Source organism: Lygodium microphyllum, chromosome 21 (assembly GCF_053477565.2).
Source record: "Lygodium microphyllum isolate KBCC chromosome 21, Lygodium_microphyllum_v1.1.10, whole genome shotgun sequence".
Classification (NCBI taxonomy): Eukaryota; Viridiplantae; Streptophyta; class Polypodiopsida; order Schizaeales; family Lygodiaceae; genus Lygodium; species Lygodium microphyllum.
Window position 1 is genome coordinate 97,440,397 of NC_141155.1, and position 7,453 is coordinate 97,447,849.

A 7,453-nucleotide genomic window follows, 5' to 3' on the forward strand; every position below is an offset into this window, starting at 1 on the left:
TATGCAATCAATCAAACAATGTCCACACAAAAATTATGAATGCATTGAAGAATTGTGCCTAGCCTAACTACAGGTGCTCATGCATCATGTAAAAATGCAAACAAAAACACACACAAAAAAATTTCATAATGATGATGACTAATGAGTTCAAATTCCTAGCAAAAAACTTCACCCTCAAATTCATAGTGGTGGATGCGCACTCTCACGACGTCATGTCCCCATAGATGAGAATACTTAGCTTAGACCATTAGAAGTGCAAGAACCCATCAAAGGACATGTTAGTAAAACTCGATGGGAAAAATGCAAATAAATCCTTATACCACAGTTGTTCCTTTAGTGGTTATGATGAATCCTTGGTAGCGTCTAGTAAAAGAAAACTTTGACATGTCAAAAATAGAGATATACAACTATTATGTCATAGGTGGCTCACACTCAACTAAAGTAAGAAGATAACTTCTAGAAGAGTATCCTCATACACATCACTTTAAATATGTTGACTGTAAAGTGTAAGTAGGATTGAATTTTAAAGAAGCAAATATTTTGGCATTGGATCACAATAATGACAATTATTTTAGGAGAAGAATGTCCTTCATTGAGAAGATAAGAATTTTCATACAGAATATGAGGAGTATATGCAAAAGTATGGAAATGTAGACATGAATCTTAGAAGACTATGCTTAATAGAGATTGATGTGGTAATTGATGAGAACTCATAGATAGAGGGTTTTTGTAAGTATGTGTCAAAGAGAGAACTAGGGAGAGAGAAAGAGGAGAGAGAAGACTGCACAAGAGAGAGAAAGACTGTAGGAAGAGAGAGAAGAAGAGTAACGAGGAGAGAGAAAGACTAGATTTAGAGAGAGAAAGACAGGGAAGAAGGGGAAGCCATAGAAGCTATGAGCAAGAAGGGAGAGAAAGTTTGTAATTGTATTATTGTGTCAAAAAGATGTGTAAAATTACATGTCCTCTCCTTTTATACCAATGTCAGTGTGACATGGCATAATATCAATATTATTTACACTAATTCCTTATTCTCAGCTTCTTACAATCCATCCCCACTCAAAATGAAGTTTTTGTCCTCAAAAACAAAGATCGGACTTATTGGTATAGCCAAGTAGTGGACTGTAGAGTACAACTCTATACAACATTGCAAGTGGTAAAAGGAAAGATTACCTAATATTCAAGAGTAGTACTAATCTATGCAGAGGATCAAGGTCAGCCTGTAGCCACCCGGATCAAAAGGGAAAGTGGTATCAGTGCCATGCATTGGATCAACTTTCATAAGGTCAAAGTCAAGTATAGCTAGAAGCATGATCAGCATGGTGGTATTCACTAAATCTTCCATAAGCCTCTCAGGCATCACCATGCTCTGTAGGACTGAAGCATATGCGACTAAAATCACCATTGCATAGACTGCATCAACCCCTAAGTGCTGTATATTCATGGACCCTGCATTCTTAGTGATGTCCAAGCATTTAAACTGCAGGTCTGTGGATTGGCGGGGCTCCCGCATGGGGTCATGATCATCCAAATCCACATGCTGCCCATGATCTGCTTTCTTGAACTGAGATTCTTGTTGTGGACCCATACCAAAATGGTCTTCAACAAGATCTTTTCCATCCTTCGCATCATAATATTCAAATACCAAGAGTATTTTGGTCGTCTTTGCCTTGCATGTGGCTTGGTGATTACAAGATAGTGGCTTAGCACATCGATAGCATAAGCCCGCAGCATGCAGTTCTCGTATCGTATCACTAGTAAGGTGTCTAACGCGTTTAGCCTTAGATAGCAATTTACACACCTGCTCATCACCATTGGTCAGCTCTATAATAGTTATGACATACTACTCATAGTCATCTTGCTGCTCATGTACAACAGATGCTTGTCCATGCTCATGACCCTAATGCTCATGCTGTCCATACCGCATATGGTGATAATAGCCCTGTTGCGCATCAGAGGGATAGTTTGGTTAAGCATATGCATTTTCTTCCACTGATGTTTGCTGCTCATGTACATAAGCATGTTGCCTTTGATCATTGATCCCACAGCATTGGTCATGATGTCCATAATCTCTATGAGAATGCATGTCACAAAAATGTTCATGCTGCTGTCCAAATACATCTATTTGCTGTTGCCTACTACCAAAACTTTGATCATATTGTATCAGATCTCTTGCGGAGCTTGAAACACCTTTTGGATTGGTGGAAGACATCAGAATTCCTGTGCCACATAATGCCCGCAAAGAATAAGTACTTTAGATGTTAGCAACGGCGATGAATCTTCTCTTTTAGGCAAGATCAGCTGTCATTTACACGGCGAGAAATGCGAGCTCAACGCCATCAAGTTACCACAAGATCAGGTGATTGTTGTGGCCAAGATAAACGATCCAGACATCTCCTGTGACTTATGTCTATCCTTAAAGACTTTCGAGCAGACGCCAAATGCGATAGCGTGCAAAGATCTGGTTATCTATCATCACAAGCACCGCCTGCAGAAAGAAACAAGAACCACCTGGTTGTGATGCTCACAATGAGTGATGTTCGGAGGAGCCTTGAGACGACAGCTGTAGAGCTTGATGAAATAGAGACCCACCAGCACCAGATCGCTCAGCACACACACTCCGAGATGCGCAAGAAAAAACGAAATAAACTAGCCATAAGGCTACTCCTCATGAAGCTCATGCAACAAAGAACCTTTGTCCCACACTTTGGCAATGAGAAATGTTCAGCTAAGAGAGGTATTTGGGAATTTCTTGACAGCCACCATGGAAGCTTTAGCTAAAAGCTTGAAAGAGAGAGAAGAGAAGCTCTCTTTTGAAAAGTAACTGTAGTTGTTAACCATCCTTTACACTAGTTACCTTCATTTTTGCATGAAGTTTGATGACGTCCTGCCATTTAAGCCATTATCCGCCATATCTGACCTTGGATATCTCCAGATGTAGTCTCTTACTAACTGTAGATGATCTGCAGCACTCCACCAGTCACTGTCTTGTACCATTTTTGTCTGAAATTGATTTTGAAATAGGAAAATGGGACTGAAAATGAAAGAAAAGAATGGATCAAAGACTCAAGCTCTGATACCACTTGTCAGAGAGAGAACTAGGGAGAGAGAAAGAGGAGAGAGAAGACTGCAGAAGCGAGAGAAAGACTGCAGGAAGAGAGAGAAGAAGAGTGACGAGGAGAGAGAAAGATAGGAAAGAAGGGGAAGCCATAGAAGCTGTGAGCAAGAAGGGAGAGAAAGTCTGTAATTGTATTATTGTGTCAAAAAGATGTGTAAAATTACATGTCCTCTCCTTTTATACCAATGTCAATGTGACATGGCATAATATCAATATTATTTACACTAATTTCTTATTCTCACCTTCTTACAGTATGATCAAATGTTCCAACTTTCATTTAGAATGGGTCAAATTTGGGATTTACAAGATCAAATATTCTACATGTGGGAAGATAAGCAATTAAAAGGTGAGAAGTTGAAGAAGGCTAAGGACGATGCAAATGTAACTTTGAAGGGAGAGTCTAAGAAGATAGATGTGACCATTAAACAACTTTGTTGGTGATATAAAGTTGTTACCATGGTACCATGGCTTTCTCTTCAAGATGTGAAGGATGAGAGGATACTTATATCCACCTTATCTAGGGCAATAGCAAAGGAACTCTCCTTAGATGAGATGGTCAATGAGCTAAACTTGTAAGTTTTCTTTTCAATATATTTAACTTATTTTATAGTCTACTCTTTCAATTACTAAGAAAATACTTCTGTTTGTAAACATAAAATTTATATGAAAATACAAGAAACCATGGCAAAGCATCTCAATTGTTATTCATGGAATGAAGTTACTCATGAATATCCAGAGTCCAGCTCTATGAATGTGCTAAAAGCCTTCTTCTTAACATTCAAGGATTGGGTAAGTATCGATGCTTCTTATCTTGAAATATAACTTATTTGTAGTGTATAAAGAGCAACATTTTTCTTTTTTGTTAAAGAAACTAGGCAAAGTCAAAAGAAATGGAAAAGGACAAGCCACATTTCAAGGTGATGATTGCCCTCCATAGTTCTTAATCTATTTGGAGAGGGCAAAGTAAGAGAGATCACCCAGATTATTAAAGGAGCAACATGTAGCACAACTAATGATGTGGAGATGCACTCTTTCGATCATCCACAATGTCCACTATAGGAGTTATGTTACAAAGTTATTCATGGTGTTGTGAATGACTTAAATAAATTGGTAGATCCATATTAGTTTACCCTTGCAATTGTAGATATACCATATGGATTTAATATGTCAGGACCTACTAATGATGATAAGGCTTTCACATTCAAAGAAGTTTCGCAAATATTCAAGAAAATAACAAATTCTCCATTGTTTAGATTTGTTATCTTCCATAATACACACCAACCTAGTAATGTGGCACTTACTTTTAGAAATGAATTACATGGAGGAAAATCTTTCATTTTGTATAATTTCTTTACTCTCTACCCAAAATCATTTATGCTCTTGTATATGTTGATATTTTTATATGCTAAAGCTAAGTATCATTTTATGTAAGGAAAAGACAAATATTAACCACACATCTCAAATATTCACCTAATTTAACCTTTGTAGGTTGCTCAATGGATTCATTGGATGTGTCTTCATGCTTTGTCTGAAGCAAGTAATTCAAGTATTTTAGAATATTTGAAGAAATCTTAAAACTCATTGAGTCCAATTGAGTACTTCATACTTCTATCCTCTCATTGGTTTCGTAATAATGGTGAAGGTTGGCTTATGATTTTGATGTAAACTTGTCTACCAAGCATTGCTTTGAGATGATCACGGTAGGATATTGGGATGAAGTAGAGAAGAAAAGAGTCAAAGCACATGCAACTAAGAAAAATATCACAAGAAAACTAAAGTATGTGGATTATAGCAAGTCTACAATGAACTTATATCAAAAGCCACCAAGATTGATCAATAGATTGCTTAACTTATTTTTAGTACAAAATGATTGGGTGCTTGATTTATTTTCAAGGATAGGTACGTATATAGTTTTTCTACTAAGAAGAAATAACTAAATTTCATAACAAAGATATATATAGTCCTTGGTAATTAAATAATATATTTAAATTGTAGATTCTGAAAGGAAGACATTGTATTATTGTGGAGAAGGATAACCTTCAACAAGTGGCATTTGTTAAAATATGAATTCAAGTTGTTCTTGAATTGTTAGATGAGGATCAATAAGTATGTGCAAAGTTCACAACAAACATTGACAAAGTCATGCTTGCATCTAACGATCCCATGCCTCCTCTATCTTGAAGACAAACAAGTTGTGGATGTATAAGACAAGCTATTTTTTGTATTAGATCACTATAGGTTTGTAGATGAAAACAAATTTCACTTTTCTTGAAGTAGGTCTCTCAATCTCTCATATTTTTTTGTATTTTACAGCTAACCATTTACCAAAGTGTACTAGCTCATACTAATATACTCAATAGTTTATGTTTGGATATTATAGTTTATATATATATATTTCTAATATAAAATATTATAAATATATAAATATATATTTAATTGTAATGCATATAAAATAGTACTTATAGATTTACTAACTTATACTAAGATTTGAAAAGTTTAGTTTTCATATTTTGTCATACAAGATTATTGTGTAGATATTGATTTTTATTTGATAATCTAAAGCTTTACTTATGCAAAAGCAAGTTGAGAGTATATTTTTGAAATGATAGCATGTTAATGGTCTTTTTTATTGATCAAAGATATGAATTGCTTAATGATTGGATACTTTGGTAAGTATTTATAATAAGATCTTTCTTGTCAATTAAGCAATGAATATTTTTACATTAATTTTTTTAGTTTCAAGATAATTATAATGTACCAAGTTTAATTAATCATTACATTTATAAAAAAATTATATCATGTAAATTTCATAATATCAAGATACTAGCTTTTTTATTTTAAAAATCATTTGAAATTATCTAATTTTTAAAGCAAAGTCATTTCACCATACTAGTTTTTATTTAGAAATGCATCAATTAAATATTCTAGAAAGTATATGCTATTTTTTACCTAATTTTTCAAAAAATAGACATTTTCTCAAGTTTTTTGAGAGAATCTAGGGGAATCTCCTAAGGAAAAACATACAACTTAATGAAAAGATTTGCAACTATGTTTTGATTAAAGAGATGGTTGAGGACAAGCAAATAGAGATTGTTAAGACTTTCACTAACGAGCATCCTACAAATGTAGTCATTAAAAGTCTCTCAGTATTACACCTTTCTTAGGAAGATGATGGGTGTAGTGTAAAATCACATCTTTCCTCATCCTATCGTATTCTATATATGTATTATACCTTTTTCTTTTTTCTTTTATTCCTCACTCAAACACATTCATTTTTAATTAAGATATCCTTAGAGGTAAAGGTATCTATGCCTTAAATACCTTGTATTTACTATGTATACTATACCTGTACACCTATACATTGCAAGTGCCAGCAGACCATCATTGTTACTTTATTCTTTATTTTTTACATGATAAGAGAATAAGAAAAGACAAGTCACACATTGTGACTGTTGGAGTTCCCACATATTGGTCTCTTTCCTCTTTGCTTGAACCTCCATAACTATTGCTTCTACTCATGCTTCAACTTTGTCTTCATCTTTCAAGTTTGTCTCTCTCATGTTGATCAATGAAGAGATCAACATGAAGGATGAATCATCTCAAATATGTGGTGAATAGATCCTCAGGTAAGTTACTCATGAATATATGTGTGCATCACGTGGGCTCAAAATAAGGTTATTTTAAAATACCATTTTTATATATTTTTTACATATAGAATGGTGTAATATAAATTGGTTATTTATAAATTGAATAGAAAATGGTTATGTTTTATTTAGGAAAAATTTACAGATAAGGATATTTATAAATAGGCCTTGAACAAACATGATGTAGAGGATATACATATAGTAACTTCCTTGAGAATAGATCTTAGCATTTAAATCAAGTTGAGAAAGGATATTTTTTAAATCCCCTTCAAGAGATCGTGGTATAGATCGTGATAATGGTAATGAGAAAAATAGATTCAATCAATAGTTTGCTAACATATAGGTTTTGAAAGACCATCGTAATTCTCAAGGCAGCAAGGGGAGCCCTAAAGAAAGAGTTGGATGGAAAAAGCGAAAGTTCTAGCAATTTCGATATTATCTATGATCATTATTGTGGAAGAATATGTCATATTATAGCCCATTGTCTTAATAAAAATAATGCATTTCGTAGTGGAAAATGGTAGTAAGGAAGTTATGCATCATCTTCAAGATAGAATGATAAAAAACATGAGTGGTTAGCTCTCATGTTGTATATAGTAAATAGTGTTACAAGAAAGGGGGCATGTGATGATATATGACATTGTTTTAATAAGAAAGATAACATTTGCAATGCCAAATTATAGTAAGGAAATTA

At 34.1% G+C, this 7,453-nt stretch overlaps 1 pseudogene; it reads left to right on the top strand.

Annotated features, from left to right (window-relative positions):
* Positions 1–291: 291 nt before the first annotated feature.
* LOC148018328 (uncharacterized) lies at positions 292–3,556 on the top strand (annotated as a pseudogene).
* Positions 3,557–7,453: the final 3,897 nt, after the last annotated feature.